The following is a 20,372-nucleotide window of genomic DNA, read 5'->3' on the forward strand; positions in this document are numbered from 1 at the left end:
TGCCAATCAAAACATTTGTGTGGTCACCAGCAGTGGCATTTATGGAAATAGAGGAGCTGTGACTCTGGTCCAGTACACCATCATATACAGACAGAACAAAACACTAGCCTGGAGTATGGCCACAGAAATTTAATTCTACACAGGGAATGGCAAGCAGCAAATAGGGAGATGTGCCAGATACACATAACCAATTGCCTTTCTTCCTTACCCATCTAGCATATCTACCATTAACCGTTAAAAAGAAGTGACAGGAGTCAAGGGTGAAGGATTTGTTACTGACACACAGCTGGGGCAGTGAAAACTCTTGGCAGGTGTTCTCTAAGCTGTAACTCCTCTCCTATGCAAACTAACCCCCAAACTGAGTCCTCCCGGCTTTATCACACTGAGCCTTGACAAGAGCCATCATTAGTGTCCAAACTCCACTTTTTCTAGGCTGATGACATGTGTCAGGCCTTGATTCTTGGTGCCACTCTTGCCTGCCAATTCAGGAAAGGCTTCTGTAATGCCTTTGCGTTTTTTGAAATACATCAAGTCACAAGGCAGAAGCTGACACCAACTCCCTCCTGAGGATGGACTCTTGGCCAGGAGCCCAAGCTGAAGTAGATTTGCAGTTTCTTGATCTTTTTTGAAATCATTTCTACCTTCTCACTGGCAATTAAAATAAATTCCTCCCCAGAGAACAGCCAAAGGCTCTGCAAGCCTCTTCCATCCACTGGTAGTCACCTTTGATTAGAGAAAAGTCTTAACGTGTAGCGGCACCTGATAAATGTCAGAGCCTGGAAGGCCTTCACCGAGTTTTGATCACTTACAGCTATTTCTCATTTCATACCATGGACAGTTTTTAAGCCAACACCACACTCAGCATCACTTACTTAGTCAAATGCTTCAAGTCAACATACCAAATTCAAGTCAATGGTCTGTTGCACTAGTTCTGGGTGCATCCCTAAGGCTCAGATGTTTGATCTGCCAAGCAGGTTGCCCTGAAGTACTTTGCAGATGCCCAAGAGGACAAACTTAGGAAACTTCTGCAAAGAGCTTGCTTTTTCATGGTGGAGAGATAGTGTGGTATAAGTGAATACACACATGGAAGCACACACACACAGTAAGGATTTCGATTTTGATCTGCTGTGTGACTTGGGGGGGGGGTCTTCATTTCACTTCTACATCTGTTTCCTCGTCTATTAAAGAAAGATCTCAGGCTAAATCAGAGATTCCCAAATGTCCATGAAATGGCTACATTAAAATCCTCTGGGGAGCTTGTGAAAACTATAGAAGCCATTTCGAGAGTATTTGATTTACTAAGTCTAGGGTATGCCTAGGAACCTGCATTATGAGCAGTCTGTATTTCCCACGACCACCACTTCTAATTCTGATGCAAAGTCAGGTTTGGAAATCATTCGATTAAATGACCTCAAAGACTCTCGATAGCTTTGAAGGTTATAAAACTATAGACTAGAACTTCTTCTCTATTCTTTTAACCCAGAGTTTTTTCCCCGATCCACAATTAGCATTCCCACTCTAACATCAGGATTGTCTAATCCAAAGTTAGCAATGGAGACCTAAGTCTAAAAGAAATTCGTCAAGTATTAATAGCTTACCCAACCTAGTACACTAATATTTCATTTATGAAAGTATAAAGTAGATCTAAGTATAGCTTTCCTAGACGATATACATTCAAAAACACTTTAAGACATCATAGTTTGCGAAGATTCAACTATTTGCTGGAAATAGCCAAGAAAAGCAACATTTAAAAAGCATTTTCCCTAAATGTTATCAATAACTAAAAAATTATGGGGTGAATATATCTAATTAGTACTTATAACTTATGATTCCTTAACACAGCTATAATCTACCTGAGGCAATAATAAACTTTGTAAGAACAGAAGTTTGTAAAGCATAAAGTACCATATAATTATATTTTTAATCCAATACTAAAATAGGCCAGAGGAGAAATGCAAAGTCTTACATTACTGATACATCATCAGGGTTTCATTATTGTAAAAAAGGAAAGATTGAGTCTGTTGATCACTCTTCTTGTTTATTTCATTAACTGGTTGTTGCAGAACACATGCCTGTTGCTCTAAAGGACTTTTAAAATCTCTACCAACACTTTCACACACTGCAATAAAACCCAAGATTCTCTCCAGCTCATTCCTTAATTCCCATAAATATTAGCTACTTCATGATTTGGGATTTATTTTATGACTTCATATGCCTAACTCATTTATGTACTCACTTACTTATCTCAGCTGGACAACAATCCTTGGTACAGAGTTACTTAGAAGAGTTCATTGATCACAGATACCCTGGGAATTAATTTACCATGGAAAAACAAAGTCCTGCTTCCTGTGGGTTTGCAAAATGAAACAGTAATATCGCAAACATAGGAAGTCACTGTAATTAGGGGATGGGGAATTCACGTGGCCCTTAGAATGGCCCTCCTTTCAAATTTTTGTGTTTACATGTATGGCTTTGAAGTTAGCATCCCATTTGAAGAGAATAATGCCTCTGGCACTATGCCAATTTGCTATCTCAGTGAGTTGGTCCTCCTACCTCCTGTCTTCTAGGTTCATCTGAAATAGCTCAAGTAAACTGATATAAAGTTGCCATGTCAAATAGTAAAATGTTCCAAGCTATTAAGTTTAAGTTTCTATTTCTATCTCTCAACTCCTTGGTAAAAACATCAAGCAGGCTAAATAAAAGAAAGATCAGTAACTCCATATACAACCACAATCTTTGCACACTCTTTTTTCCCCCTGCTTCCTAATATTCTCAATTCAAGTAAATACTCTGAACTCAGCAGGCTCCTCTGGAAGCTTTGCCTTGAAACAACACATTTTTTCAGACTAACTTCAAGTCAGAATTAGCAGTCATGGTGCTAGGATCAGATCCAAACCAAATGATTGCTGGGGAAGCGAGGAGAGGTAGGGAACTACTGCAAAATAAGATAAATTCATTCAAATATTTGTGTTAACTTCTCATCAACCTCTTTTACAAATGCCAATTGTATAAGCACAGATTTACTAAGTAATGGTTGGTATCTGCAATCAGTACAAAATTTGATAAAGTCCAAATAATCACTTTTCCAGAGACTACCATTATATCACATCATTACAGTTACCACGGTCCAATTACACTGCAGAGGTTATTCTACAGGGAAAGGTATGACTAGATGATGGTGAGTCTGCACTGCTGCTGGCAAGTAGCGACTCCTGATAAGATGGAGACCAAGACTTCCAAAATAGCAATGTTACACTAGTGACAAGACCAGATTGCAAAACTTTAGTCTATAGCTCTGGTCAGAATTTCTCAACCTGAAGTTCACAGGGAGCCTATGGGTAGGTTCTTGGATTCCATAAATGAAAACTCCTTTCAAATTTTTGTGCCTACATGTATGTATTTAGGGAGAGAATCCATAGCTTTCTAGAGAGTTTTAAATTCTATATCTAACTTAATCCTCACAATCAATATGAGACAGATACTAATATTTTAATTTTTACGTATTGAGGAAATTGCAGCTCACAGGAGATAAAAACTTTACCTAAGGTCACAAAGAAAGTGGTGGAGCATTAATTTTCAAAATGTCTTAAGAACATACGTGTATTTACAATGTAATAGCTAGTCAGAGATTGTTTTAACTACATAAGAAGGTTTTTATATTAGTGTATATGGAAACCAAACTCAGGGCAAAACATGCAATTTTACTTAGTAACACGTAAATAATAACTGTAAATGATTTTAACAACTTAAACTATTCTGAAATAACATATATAAGAACACACAGTTTTTAATGTGTTATGTGCTATTTTACACACTTAACATATCTTACCTCATTTAGTCCTATGAGGTAGATACTATCATTATTTCCACTTTATACATAAGGAAACAGAGGAAGAAAAAGGTTAAGTAATTTGCCCAAGGTCATATATATAGTAACTTGCATAGTCAAGATTCTGGCTCCAAAGTCTGTGCTCTTTACTATGCTATAATATTGCTTCCCCAATTAACAGGCACACATTACTACATGTAAAGTAGATAAATAACAAGGATCTACTTATAGCACAGGATATGATATTCCATTTCTTGCAATAACATATAATGAAAAAGAATCTGAAAAGAAAAAAATATATGTATGTATATGTATAACTCAATCACTTTGCTTACACTGAAACTAACATTGTAAATCAACCACACGTCAATAAAAATTATTTTAAACATTTAATTTATATAAAATTTAAACTATGGTCACTTTAAAGGAAAAAAAAGAGAAAATCAAGTAAGAACCCAACTGGAAAAGTCTATCATGATGAGGTACTTCATTTATTCTATTTCAGCACATATGAACCAAGAACAATGAGAAGAGAGATCTAACAATTACATCTGCATGCTACTTTCACATATATAACCTCATTTGATTTTCACAGCTGTGTGCACAGGACAAGTGAGTGCTGTCTGTCCTGCATCTTACAGATGAGTTAACTGACGCTCTAGGGGGTTAATCTCAATACTACTCACCATTACTTGAACTTTCCTGCCTCTAGGATTTCCTGTGCAGTGTTCCCTCTATTGGAGTATCTTTCCTTCTCTGTCTAGTAAATATTCAACTAAACCTTCAAGGCCCAGATCAGTTGTGATCACTTAGATACACTTCTGGCATTTCTAGGCAGGATTAACCCTTCTTTTCTCTGTTCTCCCTTAATCTGGTTCATACCATTCCACCAGCATAGCAATCATCCTCTTTGTTATTATCTGTGTCTATGTTAGTTCCCTGGGTAGACACTGGCCTCCATGATGGCAAGGGCTGTATAAAACAAAGGATTCCTTGAAAAGATTCTGCTGGTGAGTTAGTAAAAGGATGAAGCAGGACACTGGCAGTCTGGCTAAGAGGAACATGAATTCATGCTGACATTCTGTTGTCATCTTCATAACAAGAATTTGTCCTCAAGAATAGCAACATTATCTCCAAATACTTCTAGAGATGCTCCCTGCATAGTGCTTGGGAAATGAAAGGGTGTACAGCTACCGGAGACAGTGATTCCTCTTCTGTGCTACTAATCTCTCAAATATATATTGTTTTATTAAGTTTATGCTTTTTGTTTCTTTCAAGTATATCAAGAGGCCTCAAGAGGACTGTGACAACATTTACATCTCCAAGTTAAAGCAATGTGGGTTCCAAAATATTTCGTAGTACCTCTGGAAAAGGAAAGAAAAGGAGGTAAGTGAAACAGTAAAGGATGGCATGGTGAGTTCTGACAAACTCAAAACCAGTCTAGGGGAGGGTATGGTAGAGTGCGTGCTTAGCATGCTCGAGGTCGTGGGTTCAATCTCCAGTACCTCTGTTAAAAATAAGTAAAATAAACCTAACTACCCAACCCCACCTCCCACCAAAAAAACCCCTCAAAACCAGTCTAGATCAAGAATTAAACAGCAGACCAATTTATTAAATGTGTAGCTTCTGTAACTCTTGGCTAATTTAACCCTTAACACTTTTTTAACTCATAGATTATATCCTTGCACTGCATAAGCTTATTAGTCAAATTCCCAAACTCATTTGAAAGACCCAATATGTGCCTTAAACTTGCTTGATTATAAAAACTAAGCTTAAAGATTTAAAGCAAATTGAAAGGATGAAGATAATGACTTTTACTGCCATGAAAATTAATTTTCTCAAACACAATGAGAAACACCCCTGTGTCATTTTAAAAACCTGCCTTTCACTCTCTTCTAGTTTTTTCATAGGAAAAACCTTAAAATACCATGAATTCAAGCAATGCTATTTTGTAAACATCTAATGGTTTGAGGTAGCAGAGGTCAGTATTTTCTTAAAGCCTGATTATTTATCCAAATGGAATAAGGCATTAACTACTTCGGGGAAGGCCATTTAAAATAAGTCCATTAAAGAGTTTTAAAAATACTAAACAGTAACAGTTGCTTGATTTTTTTGTTGTCATTTGTATACCATTTACTGTCATAACACTGAGGACTCAATAAAGTTGGCTAACTGGAGTGTTCTGACAGAGGGTGAAATAATTAAACTGATATAAAATGTAAACAATTTACATCCAAACCAAATTCCCAATGGTTTGATTTTTTTTTCTTAATGTGTGTACCATTCAGCTGCTTTAAAAATGAATTTGAGAACAATCAACCTTTAATATTTAAATGTAAAGCAAATAGTAGTAACTATCCCTAATTAAAGATTAACCTCAATTCAGCCAGCAGTTTTGTAAGCCCTTTTTCTGCAGAGTACTTCTGGATTCCTCCCATTATAAACCCTATATTCTGAAAAGTTCCATGGAATTAATTTATTTCCCAGATTTTTCATCAAGGACATTCAACAGTCAATAAAAATAATCAGTATGTTGACAATGCACTGGCATCATTTCTGCCAAAAGCAAAGACATCTGACATTATACTTACTCTCCATGATCTAAGGACAGGCTTAGTACGTAATGCAGGCTTTCTATTAGATGGTAGGGGTTTTGGGGTTTTTTTTTTCTTTTTCATATGGAAAATATCTTGTAGACTACCACTGAACCTCTGTGGTAACTTAGTGATCCAAGATCTCAGCTAGGGAGATCACCAATTATAAAGGTCACTTTTTTTTTTTCAGCTTCCTACTATTATTACAGGCAAACAAGAAGAGGATGTTTACTTGTTTGACTTAGATCTCACTGAAGGTCCTGCCTCCAGATATACAACAGTAAGTTTTGTGGTGGTCAAGGGAAGAGGCAGCATGATCAGTGATTTTTTGCAATCATGTAGTCCAACATTCAAGTTCTGGCTTGTAACTTTGGCTCCTGGTTATGTAACTTTGGGCAAATCACTTTATTTCTCTGACTCAGTTTTCTCATGAGATAAAAGTGTGTTGAGAATTTAAGGAAATAAAAATATACAAATCCCAGTACAGAGTAAGTCCTCAGTATATGTTAATTTCTTTCTTATCCTTGCCCTTTAATAATTAAAATACTGTTATAAAATAGGATATTTGACATTTTCATAATTACAAAATATTATTCAAAGTTCTTTTCTCAGACATTCATTCGAGTCTGCTTGTATAAACTGCAACCTCACAATCCTGAGGTTCATTAGCTCTGTGCTATACACAAATCGATTTCTTAATTTAAATACTCTCAACTTGAAACCTGTTAAAGAATGTGAGAGGCTCCATCAGCAGTGCTCTCACTGCCCAATGGCTCCTGGAACATGGGAGCAGGCTGAAGAAGGGCTGCCAGGGCCAGGACTCAGTCTTCAGAGGACTCCAAGGAACATTCAACGCTGTCGGTGAGTTTGGGATTTGAAAAAACCACCGACCGTTGACTGTACCTTAGGGTCCTTACAGACAACATTATTTCCTGAAGCAAAGGGGCAGGCTGTACCTTCATATGTCGCATGAGATCACCAGAACCAGTCTCGCTGCCTGTCCCCCAAAGGGGGTCCAGTTTATTTTTTTTAAAAGCTCCCCTCTATTTCTACTGCCCATTGTTCCTTGCTTTTTATTGTGTTTCTGAAAAACAAATGTTTTGTCTCAACAAGATAAGGAGTACTCCGTGATAATACCTAATGTATCTAAATATCTCCTAGAAATACGCCATTCTGGTGTGAAACGGATGTAACAAGAAGAGATTTATTAAAAACATGTATTTCATTTTGGAGTGAAATCCAATTAAGTATTTTACACCCACTTCTCCCATGTCCCCTCAAACCTTTAATTAGGGACAAGGGGAGGATTTAATAAGCAAAAATAGCACAGAACTGTCCAATGTCTGCAATGTTCTTAACATATTCCATTTCTAATTATAGTTAATGTGGTTAAGTTTTGACAGCCCCACTACAATATGTGTTGTCTGAAAGCAGCTATTGCCTCACCATTTCCGTCCACATAGATGCTTAATTAAATGTTAAATTCAAGTAAAAAGTCAGGTTTGGAGTCAGAAGGATCTGGGATGAATCTTGGCTCAACTCTCTAACTAGCTGTGTGACCCAGGGCAAGTGTCTGAGTCTCAGTTTCCTTATGTTTAAAATGGGGGATAATAAGTATTGCTACCTCGTAGAGTTTTGAGATTCAATGAGATAATATATAAAGTACTTTGTACCCATTCCTAGCACACAACAAATGCTAATATATGTAAGCTATTATCATTACTTAATCCAAAACATAATCTGTGCTAATTTACCTTAAAAGCATTCATAATTCTCAGTTCAAAACAGAGAGGAAGAACCAGGCTGTTTAGACCTACTGGTATGCAAGCACTGCCCCTGTGGTCACAGAGCTACTCATTAGCTTTTCCTGGAACTCCTTCCCTTCTCTGAAGCATAGTTTCTCCATCTTGAAGAACTTCCCAGCTCTAATGTCAATGTTATCTATAATTATGTCGATACTCAATGGTTGGCTACTAAAAGAGATGCCAGACACAGACCTCAAAAAAACTGTGGAAAAGAAAGAGCCAGGAGTCAGGACAGGCCAAGGAAACTCCATCAAATGAGAACACTGATGGCTGCACTCAACATTCATTGCTGTCGGTGGGTTTGAGTCTGAATCAACTCACTGATCAATGAATGCAAACTGCGGACCAAACAACCCAAGGGAAGCAAAAGCATGTGCAGAGAATCACCCAAGTGCATCCACTACTGTGCTGGTTTTGTGCTACTGTCTCCCGCATATTGGTGAAAGGCTCTGTTTGCTTCTAATATGGAGTAAATTCTCTAAATTCCTAGTACTTTTCTTTTTTCCTTTTTTTCTTAAAGATGTTCGAGTTAAGGAAATATTTTACAGAAAGAATTAACTATATACCTTGACATCATATATTAAAAAATGCTTTTATAATTTACGTTAAAAAGAATCACATGTTCATTATTTAAAATTCAAATATAGAACTCTATTAAGTAAAAACTGAAAATCCCTTTTCTCATCATCTACAATCCATTTCCTCAATGGAAACCACTATAAATATAATAAATAGTAAGTTTATTAATGTACTAAAATAGTAAATATTATAAAGTAAACTATTTGTTGTATATCTATCATTAAATAAATAAATATCATAAGCAAACTAAATATATTATTTCCTTGAAGACCCTTCTCCATGCACGTGCAAATAGACACACACCACAACTTGGTGGTTTTCTGGAGGGTGGCTTCAACAAAAACTAGCTCATTTTATTCTTACTCCCATACAATCTGCTTTTTCACTCAACTATATATTATAGATAGACTTCTACAACAATCTCTAGATTGCACTCATTCTTTTAAATGGCTATATAGTATGCATTAGTATGAATGCCCTGGTTATTACTGTTCAAATGTACCTAAATATTCTCTTTTGACCAAAACTATAGGGTCTATTCATTCTTACCTTTGTAAGTCATGTCCCTCAAGTAGGAAAAAAACTAAGTGAGATGGGAGATGCACATCATTTCTCTTAACAAAAATTAAAATGTAGTATCAACTCTCTGAATCCTCTAAAATGAGATAAGATGAGCCACTAAATCTTTCATGATAATGACAGGAAAGCAAGGGCCTTGGTTGTAAATAATTCATCATATATTTAAGTCCAAGATAGAAACAGATTCTCACAGCAAAAGTCAAATTAAATAAGGCAGCAGGAGAAGAGGCTGTCAACTTAGCCTTCTGAAATTTTTTTTCTCAGGGACAGGAATGAAGGAGAAGCACAGGTGCAGTGAGACAAAAGCTAAAGAGAGAAATCAAAGCCAAAAGAAAAACGAAAAAAAAAAAAAAAAAAGACGAGGATTCATGCACAAGGTCCTGGGTTCAATCACTAGTACTTCCATTCAAATAAACAAACAAACAAACAAACCTAATTACCTCTCTCCTCCTCACCCAAAAAAGTTTTCATTCTTTCATCCTGGTGGACACAAAGAAGGTAATTCACATATTGCTGTTTGTCAGAATACCAATGCATACCATAGGCATTTACTTTCAACTGCCAGTTATTTCCAAATTTTCTGAAAACATTAGAAAAGAGTGTCTGACACACTGAAAAATGTATACCTAAAACAAGCATGCTGTCTATTTACACAGATAATCAGTATTCTTTACATGCGCCAATGAAAACAATATATATTTTGGCCGTCAAAATCCTGTGTAATTTCTCTTGGATAAAACTAAGTGCTTTAGAAAGGAGACAGTTGTGTGAGTTTGAGGGTGTTTTCTGCAGATGGGACTTGTAAATAAATATCTGCCACAGAGAAAATACACGGCATCTACAGGGGACAAGAACAGAATGGTTCAGGGATTACGTTAGAAAGTCATGAGGAGCAGCACTGAAAAAGTAAAAGGACAAATTGCAGATGGCCTTGTGAGTCAGGCAGAAAAAAAGAATCAGTGCAATAGGGAGCCACTTTAAGTGCTGAGCTCTGAAAGGAGACAATGAAAGCAAGACTCTGAGAAGATTCACCAAGCAGATGAAGTAGGAGGAAGGGGAGAGAGATCTGAAAGAGACAAAAAAAAGAAATAGAAATCTGTTGCACAAAGAAGTTAAGCTAAAACTGAGGCAGCAGAATTAGAGAGAAAAGGGTATCTCTAAAAGGCATTTTAGCTTTTAGTTTCGGTTATTTTTTGTTTTTCAAAATAGGATTTTTTTTTAGTACCATGTAGTCAATGAAAAGTTCAGACAAAAGAGAGAAAACTAAAGCCCACCAGTTGGCTCCCTTAATCATCCTGTTCAGTGTATATCCTCCCAGAAATCTCAGAGATATTTAAACAGAAAAAACTGAGGAGTCAAGAATGGTGCCAAACTCTTTTGACTAGATTAGGGGACTGAAGTGCACTAAGAAATGAGCAATTTCAGATTGGAAGAAAGAGGAATTCATTTTTTGAACAGAGGATGCGAATTTACAAGTATGAAGCTGAAAGTAAATAAGCTAAGTACAGAAAGAAAAAGGTAAGATAGCAAATAGTTACTGGACATCTACCGTGCACCTGGAATACAACACAAGCCCAGAGATATGAAGGGAACAAAAGTGCATAGTGAAAATGGCAGACCAAGTTCTAATGAACAAATAACTTTAACTGTGAAAAGTTCTGCAAAAGAGAAAGACAACGTACCATGGGAGCAAATGATAGCAGGGGCCAATCTAGTCTTTGGGGTGAGAAAGGTCCAGGAAGTGACCTCAAGGAAGACTTGCAGGGTAAATGCAATTACCTGGGTGAGACAGGTACGGTGAGCATTCCAAGCAGAGGGAACAGATGGGATGTGTACAGGCCAAAGGAGCATAGTGCTTTCACGAAACTGCAAGTGTGGCTAAAGCACAAAGAAGAGGTCTTAAAACAAGGCTGGAGAAGGCAAAAATTAAAAACAATTACCGACAGCCTTGGAGAGAACAATTTGGAGAGCAAGTCATGGATGAAAATAGATTTCTGGAAAGGAGTGGTGAAGAGCCTGGGCTAAATGAGGGTAAAAATTCCAGCTCAATCACTTATCAACTATATGAAACTGAACAAGTTACTGACCCTTTACATATGTGTCATCTGTAAACAGGAGATATGGTAATAGTACTTACTTCAGAGGACTACCTGAACAATAAGAGTATGTGTAAAATATTTCACACAGAGCCTGCCACAACAAAATACTAACATCTTTGTGTGTGCGCGTGCACATGTGCACAAGTGTACATTGGCAGGAAGTAAAAAGCAGACTGGAAGTAAAAATGTTAATGACTGAAATCTCTAAGTTGTAGAATTAAAGTTGACTTTTACGTTTATTATTTATAACCCATCTAGATCGTCCAAGTGTTTAGCAATAAACACGAACTATTTCAATAATTAAGAAAAATTATTTTTAAATGTCTTTTTTAAAAAGCAAAGATTTCTTTTAGATCCAAGATCTACCTGTTAGGCTGAAAAGCAGAGGGAAGAATCCAGAGTGGAAAAGGAAGGAAAGATAGACTATTTTTATCAAGAATGGGGACCTGCAGAAAGCACAGCTGTGGGGATAGCAGAAAGCAAAGAGCTCTAGGTCCACAGTTGAAGTGGTTACTTTGGAGGGCACCCATATCAGCCTCAGAGAAAGAAACAAAGCAAATTCCAGCCTCCTCCTGTTTTCCTCTCAGACTGTATCTCAACAGGATACAACTGCACCTTGTGATCCCAAATCTTGCAAGGGGCCTGATATGGAATACACACAATAAATGGTTGTTAAATGAATTTTTTATAATTTCTGGCACAATTAGGTTTGTAACTTAGGAGGCTCCATGAAGTAAGCATAGGATACCTTCAAGTCATCTGTGCCATGAAGTACCTTTCAACAGAGGTGTAATCTTACTAACTACCAGATATCAGAACAAAGCTATCTTGATTATACTTGCTGTAGACCCCTGAATTTACAATGGAGCCCAACTTTCCCTCCTACTCTTCAGACTAACTTAAATCTACTGAAAAACACACACAATCAAACAAAACCACATGTCCCTTTCTCGTCTCTTCCCAATACAGTAGGTCCTCCATATCTGGGGGTGCAGAGGACCAACTGCACTGCACCATTTTATATAAGGGACTTAAGCATTCTAAAATTTTAGTATTCAAGAAGGATCCTGGAATCATCCCCTGTGGATACCAAGGGATGACTGTAAATAGCTGAGGCAAAACAGTAGAGTATAGAAGAAATGGTCTGGGATAGTATGGAGTCAGAAAACCTGAATTTAATTCCAACTCTGCCATGGTTTATGTGTTCTTGGACAGACGAGCCAGCTTGTTCAGTCTTACTTCTCTATGAAAGGGGGACTAAGAACACCTCTCCCATCTTCACAGGATTGTTGTGAGGCTTAAAAAGAACACAGAGAAAAATGTGCCACAAACAGCACACAGCAATACAGCCCAAAGCATCCTGGTCTTTGACAGCACTACTCCATGGGCCATCCACCTCCAGCAGACAAGATTCCCTTCACTCCCTAGACTCCCACCTGCTTGTCAACTAAAAGCACATATTTTCAAGATGTCTAGCTGAGGTTATTAATCTGTACCTGGGGCTAGATGCAGGTATATATATGTCACCAGCCTAGACGATCCATCAGAGTCACACTACAAACAATTGAGTCAGTCTTCCCAAACGAGGAAAAAGTTCTTCCCAATGGACTCTTTAATGGGGCCGGGTCCAGGCTAAGGCTTTGGGACCAGGAAGGTGCAGGCTTCCAAAGACAAGACTGAGCAAATCATCAAATAGGGCATCACTTGGCTGATGAATTTAATCCATTTTATCCAAAAGTCCCCTCCTTTATCTCCTTCCAACCAATCTTAGGTACTTTTTAAAAACAGCTTTATTTAGGTATAATTTATATACCATAAAATTAATCTATTTTAAGTGTACAGTTTTTTTCACTCATTCAGAGTTGTTCAACTATCAACTGCAATTCAATTTTAGAAAATTTTCCTCACCCCTAAAACTTCCCTTGAGCTTGTTTCCCAATCTCCACTCCTACCCTTGGCCCCAGACAACCACTGATCTGCTTTCTGTCTCTATAAATTTGCCTTTTCCAGACATTTCACATAAATAGACTCACACATAGTCTTTTGTGTTTGGCTTCTTTCACTTAGCATAATGGATATTTCTGAAGTGTATCCATGTTGTAGCACCAGTAGTTCATTCTTTTTTACTGCTACATGGCATACCATTATACTGGTAGTCCACATTTTGTTTACTCATTCACCAGTTGATAGACATTTGGATTGTTTCTAGGTTTTGGCTATCATAAATAATGCTGCTGTGAACATCCACATCCAAGTCTTTGTGTGGATAAATATTTTTACTTCTCTTGGGTAGATACCACTCATCCTCACCAACACTTCTCAGAACATTTTTATAGTCTTTTTGACTATAGCCATTCCAGACGGTGTGCAGTGGAAAGCTGTGATTTTAATTTGCATTTTCCTAATAACTAATGATGTTGAGCACTTTTTCATGTAATGAAGTTTCTGCTCCAGTCTTTTGTCTCATGTTTTAATGGTTTTCATTTATTTTTATTGTGGCAAAATATACATAACAAAAAATTTACCATTTTTCTCATTTTTAAGTGTACAATTCAATCGCATGAAATCCAAGATGCTGTACAACCATCACCCACTATCCATTTCTAGAGCTTTTTCATAATTCTGAATGAAAATTTTGTACCCATTAAACAGTAACTATCCACTCCCCATTCCCTCTGGCAATCTGTTTTACTTTCTGTCTCTATGAATTTGTCTATTCTAGGTATCTCACATCAGTGGAATCATACAATATTTTTTGTCCATTTTTAAAAACTGAGTTGTTTCCTAATTGAGTTTTAAGAGTTTTTTATGTATTCTGGATACTCCTTTATCAGATATCAGAAAAGCAAAGATTTTCTCTCAATCTGTAGCTTCTCTATTCATTCTCTTAATTATGTCTTCCGAAATGCAAAAGTTTTACAATTTAATGAAACCAATTTATCAAAATTCTCTTTCACGGCTTGTGCCACTGGTGTCATGTCTAGGAAGTTGTTGCCTAACCCAAGGTCACAAAGGTATTCTTCTGTGGCTTTATAGTAATTTCTGATACCATGTAAAATAAGTCCTCTAACTTTGTTCTTTTTCAAAATTGTATTCGCTATTTTAGGGCTTTTGCATTTCCATATAAATTATTTTTAAAGTCTTCCCCAAAAGTCTGCTGGGATTTTTTAAATAGAGGTTGCACTGAATCAATTTATCAATTTGGGGAGAAATGTCATCTTGACACTATTTAGACATTTAATCCATGAACATGGAATGTATCTCCAATTATTTAGATCTTTTTAAGCTTCTATCAGAAATATTTTACTATTTTAGTGTACAAATTTTATACTTCTTTTGTTAATCTCATTTCTAAGTATTTTATTCTATTGATGCAATTGTGAAGTTTTCTTTGGCTATGATGAACAGGGCAATGAGAGGCAGTGTGGTATTAACCTTTTCACCTTAGATTCTCATCTGAGAACCACCACCTACTTTATAAGGTTGTGATGGGGATTACATAAACAGAATGAAATGCTTCAGCACAGCATCTGACATGCAGCAAGCCCCACTAAAGGTAGCTCTTTTCTGTATTACCTTGATTAAACTTGTACATTCTGAACATTAGGTAAAAAAATCACATCACTAATATTTAGGATCTGAATGGCACCAAGTATACCGAGAAAACTAACCACGAGTAATTCCTGCTGGGTAACATTCCTTTCACATGACAGCACTATATCGCTGACACTTGAGCAGTCATACCAACTTCCAATCAACAACTATTTCTCCCAAACTTGTTTCTAGACCCACTGTATTTCTGAAGTTTTCCAAATTACCCTGTTATCTTCCATCTGCATTAATAGGGTCATTCCCACTAGCTTACCAATGTTGCTTATGAAATTTGTTTGCTTAGTGATATTTTTACCCAAGTTGTTTCAAAAGATAAAACAAAGGTCAGAAGTTGAAACTAACTAGTCAGACTTAACTTATAAAACTTAGAAGAATGTAATACATTTTTGGTGAAAAGATAACTAAGGGCCAAAATTACCAAGACTATTAAGAAAGGGTGACTAAGACATTTTAAGTTTTTGTCTAACAAAACCTCTCGCAGAGAAAGACAGAGAAAGAAAGGGACAGAGACATCTTACAATTATTTTGATGAAAATGTTTAAAGCTTGTTTTTACTGCATCTTAGTTTTGTTGACAGATTCCTAGACAACGGAGATGCTAAATAATGAAGATACCAAAAAAAAAAAATCAACAAAAGTCCCAGTACAAAAATCATTACATAAAGAACTTTATTTCCTTCTCAATTACATAGGTCTACTTCATTGAAAATAAGGAAGAACAATTCCTTTAGTTGTTAGACTCACATAACAAATAATTCTGTCAATAGAACTAATCATGTGAGTAGTAATTCTATCAACAGTATTAGAGCTATTGTCTTAAACATCTGTGCATACACAGTGATCATACACATGCACACACACAATGGTGAGATTTTGCTTTAAGTTACAGAAGACACACCCTTTTTCTATTTCATACCTAACTCCAAAGGCCATTGCACTGAGCCTCCTTCTAGCCAGCCTGTGGCTATTTTTCTATCTGCTTCTCCTCCTCCCCAGGCTTTTAGCACTATGATTCTGAAAGCATGAATATAAAGTATCGTCCTGGCGAATTAATCCAACCTTTATCCATCTTATGAGTAACTCATGCTCAATTTATTTCTACTTATGAATAAAGGCTATTAAGTAGCTTGGTAATGGATTGTCAATAAAATTTGCTGTTTATAAGCTAAAAGTAACAAGAGACTCTTTAGTATCCTACTAAAAAGCCTGGCTGCCACAAAATGAGTGCCAATGCTCCAAATATCCTATTGCAAATACACGGATAAAATCAGTTGGAAATCTTGCAGTTCTCAGAACTCCATTATCACTGTTGAGGGAATTAGTGATACTTTTCGATTACTGCTATTCTTGCTTTTTAATCTTCAATTATGACTCATTCAGCCATCAGCATTTTCATATTAGTTTGATACATGCTACGTATAATGATAGGTAGTATATCAACAGTATCCTTATTTTAAAACTTTCTAGTACTGCAATTAGACTGACATATATATGTCATATTTCAAAATGAACCATACCTCAACTGTTGAAGCACATTTATCATTCTCCCACCCAAATTTATTTGTAATAAATAAAATAATAGTCCATTGCCAATGAATTATTTTGAACTGTAAAGCAGGAACAGGAAGGTTAAGTAGGTAATGGAGTCCTGCTTAAGTCAGCTGTGTTTATTACCTACGTAAGTCACTGAGGTCAAAAAAGCTGGCATCACTGCCATAATCAAGCAAGCTATGCTAGGCTGCCAGGTCACACTGCTTCCAGCCTAGTTGTCCTCCCAAACCTTCTCTCTTCTTAACTACTTCAGGGAGCATTCAAAACTCACCTCACTCATTATCTTTTCATTTTCACAGCCCGACAACTCCACCCACAGCTTCTTAAAATCTTACACCTCCTTAAGTGAACTTCTCCCTTCACCACTATCTTAAACAATTCCTTGTCCAGGAAAATTTCTGTGCTCCCAATTTCCATTTTTATAAGGGAAGCCCACACTTCAGACTGTAACATTCATAAAACTCCTTTCTTCACACCTAAGGGAAAAAAGTCTCAGACCCAAGGGACACCAGGGAGCTACTAATATCTCTTCCTGCAGTCTCCCTGGAAGCAGATTCTCAGCTCTTGGATATAACAGCACATCCCTCTTGGCACCACTCTCCAAACTCAGATTCTTTTGTATTAAGGGTCAGTTCTATCACCTTACCCACCCCTCCAACCCATAATACTCAAAGAAAAGCAACTGTATAGCCACTGAATAAGCCAAGATTTTGAAGTTTGGGAGACAATGGAAGAAAAACAGTAAAATGGGTTCTCATATATCTTTAATTAGAGTTTCTTAGAATGAGCTAAAGTCTTATTCCTTCTCTCAGTTCTTGAGAGATATCCGTATTACTTTTCATAAAGTCCTGGTTTTCTGTTCTGTTTAATTATTTTTACAAGCACTGTTTTTCTATTTTTCATTTTAATTTCTTGCTCTTGGCTCTTCAGTTAGGGCCTGTTGCCACCTAGTGGACTAAGTGGGAACAAATGCCAATACATTATCATAGGTTCTCACCACTGTGCCTCCAGAAGAGACCACTAGATGGAGACTTCAAATTTGAAGCAGAAGGAGAGCTCCTAACCTAGTAAGTTGGTTTAAGACTACATAAAAAACACAGATTCACACAAATAAAAATGAATGTGTCCCAAATAGTGAGTTCAACAAAGATAAAAATCTTTTGGAGGCAGTTAAGGATATAGGCTTTGACTGTCACGAATGTAATCACAAAAATCCACAACAAAATACTACCAAGTTGAATTCAGCAATATATAAAAATAATAATACATCATGAGGCTTATCCCAGGATTGCAAGGCTAGCTCAATTTTCAAAAATCAATCAATGTAATTCACCACGTGAATAGTCTAAGTATCTAAATGGGTGCAGAAGTAGTATCTGAAAAATTTGACACCAATCATGATAAAAACTCTTGGCAAACTACAAACACAAGTTGATAAAGTGAATCTACAAAAAATGTACAGCATCCTGATTTCAAACTTACTCTAAAGCCACTATAATCAAAACAGTGTGGCATAAAGACAGATATACAAACAAATCAAATAGAACAGAGCCCTGAAAGAAACACTCACATACATGGTCATTTATTTTCAGACAAGGTTGCCAAGATCATTCAATGAGAAAGGACAATCTTTTCAACAGTGATGGCAAAATTGAATATCCACATGCAAAAGAATGAATGTAGCCTTAAATCATATATACAAAAATTAACTCAATATAGATCAAAGACCCAAACATAAGAATTAAAACGATAAAACTTATAGAGGAAAACAAAGGGGAAAAGCTTCCTGGCATTGGATTTGACAATGATTTCTTAGATATGACACCAAAAGCACAGGCAACAAAAGGAAAAAATAAGTGTACTAAATAGAAATTTAAAACTTCTTTATATGAAAGGACACAATCAACAGTAAAAAGGAAAACTATATAATGGGAGAAAATATTTCAAATCAAGTATCTGATAAATATCCAGAATATATAAAGAACTCTTACAACAACAACAAAAACCTGATAAAAAAAAAAGACAAGATTTAAATAGGTATATCTCCAAAAATGATATATATATGGCCAATAGCACATGAAAATATGTTCAGCAGCATTAATCATTAGGGAACCGCAAATCAAAACCACAGTGAGATACTACCTTGCACCCATTAAGATGTGTGTGTGATACTAACAAAAACACAGACAATAACAAGAGTTGGTGAGGATGCAAAAAAATTAGAATCCTTGTGCAATGTTACGTGGGAATTAAAATGGTGCAGCCACTGTGGAAAACAACATGGTGGTTCCTCAAAAAATTAAAAATAGAATTACCATATAATCCAGCAATTTCAGTTCTGGGTATATACCTGAAAGAACTGAAAACAGGGACTTGAGCTATTTGTGCACCCAATACTCACAGCATCATTATTCACAACAGCCAAAACGTATAGGCAATACAATCTAACAGCAGATGTATCGATAGACAAAATGTGGTATGTGACATACAATGGAATATTATTCAGTCTTAAAAAGGAAGGAAATTCTGATACATGCTACAACATGGATCAACCCTGGAAATATACTAAGTGAAGGAAGCCAGGCACAAAAGGACTAATACTGTATGATTCCACTTAGATGAGATACATAGATTAGCCAAATTCAGAGAGACAGAAAGAATGGTGGTTGCCAGAGTATGGAGAATTGGGAAATACTGTTAATGGTTACAGGTTCACTTTTGCAAGATGAAAAGAGTTCTGCAGATGGAAGTTGGTGATGATTGCACAATAATATATGTGTAATACTTAACGACACTAAACTATACACTTAAAAATGGTTAATCTGTGTTTTGATCTGTATTTTTTTATTTTTAAAAATTGTGATAAAGTAAGAATAAAACTACAGCTAACATGCTTGATAGTGAAATACTGAACTCTTTCCTTCCAAGATCAAAAGCAAGACAAGAATTCCACCCTCAACATTTTTATCTACTGTCAGACTAAATTTTATTCAATGCCAGAAGGTGAGAAAAATAAAAGTCATAAACATCCAAAAGGAAGAAGTAAAATTGTCTTTATTCATAGTTGTACATATAAAAAGTCCCAAAGAATTTTTTAAAGTTACTACAGCTAGTAAACAAATTTAACAACATTGTATAATACAAACAATATACAAAAAAAAAACTGCATTTCTATATGCTAACAACAAACTGGAAAATAACTTTTTAAAATAATACCATTTACTATAGCATTAAAAAAACATATTTAGTGATAAGTTTAAAGAAAGATGTATAAGATTTCAGCACTAATCTTTCAAAAATATCACCAAGAAAAAATAAAGTTCTAAATAAGTAGGAAGAGATACTGAATTCAGAGATTAGAAGACTCCATTCTAAAATGACAACTCTCCCCAAACTGATAAGATCAATGAAATCTAATCCAATTTTTTAAAATGTATACACTCATTCTAAAATGCATAAGGAAAACAAAACAAAACCTCAGAAAAGTCAAACCAGCCAAAACAACTTTGAAAAGGAAGAATAGTTAGAGGACTGACACTACCTGATTTCAAGATTTATTATATAGCTATAGTATTTAAAACACTGCGGTAGTAGTGAAAACATAAATAGGTTAATGGAAGAAAATACAGGCTTTAAGCAGATCATACACATGAAGACCAAATTATACTTCAGCAAGTGCATCAAAAACTCAGTGAGGAAAGTCTTGTCAACAAATAGTGCTGAAA

At 36.0% G+C, this 20,372-nt stretch overlaps 1 protein-coding gene and 1 long non-coding RNA gene across 6 annotated transcripts in view; one reads left to right on the plus strand and one right to left on the minus strand.

Annotated features, from left to right (window-relative positions):
• LOC116280361 (uncharacterized) overlaps positions 1-6,813 on the plus strand; it is a 31,460-nt gene extending 24,647 nt beyond the window's left edge. Inside the window, exons 2-3 of the long non-coding RNA XR_004189728.2 lie at positions 5,108-5,215; positions 6,614-6,813. This is a non-coding gene — a long non-coding RNA (uncharacterized lncRNA). The remainder of the gene's footprint in view (positions 1-5,107; positions 5,216-6,613) is intronic.
• NR6A1 (nuclear receptor subfamily 6 group A member 1) overlaps positions 1-20,372 on the minus strand; it is a 202,611-nt gene that overhangs the window by 139,861 nt on the left and 42,378 nt on the right. The window lies entirely within an intron of this gene.

Source organism: Vicugna pacos, chromosome 4 (assembly GCF_048564905.1).
Source record: "Vicugna pacos chromosome 4, VicPac4, whole genome shotgun sequence".
Classification (NCBI taxonomy): Eukaryota; Metazoa; Chordata; class Mammalia; order Artiodactyla; family Camelidae; genus Vicugna; species Vicugna pacos.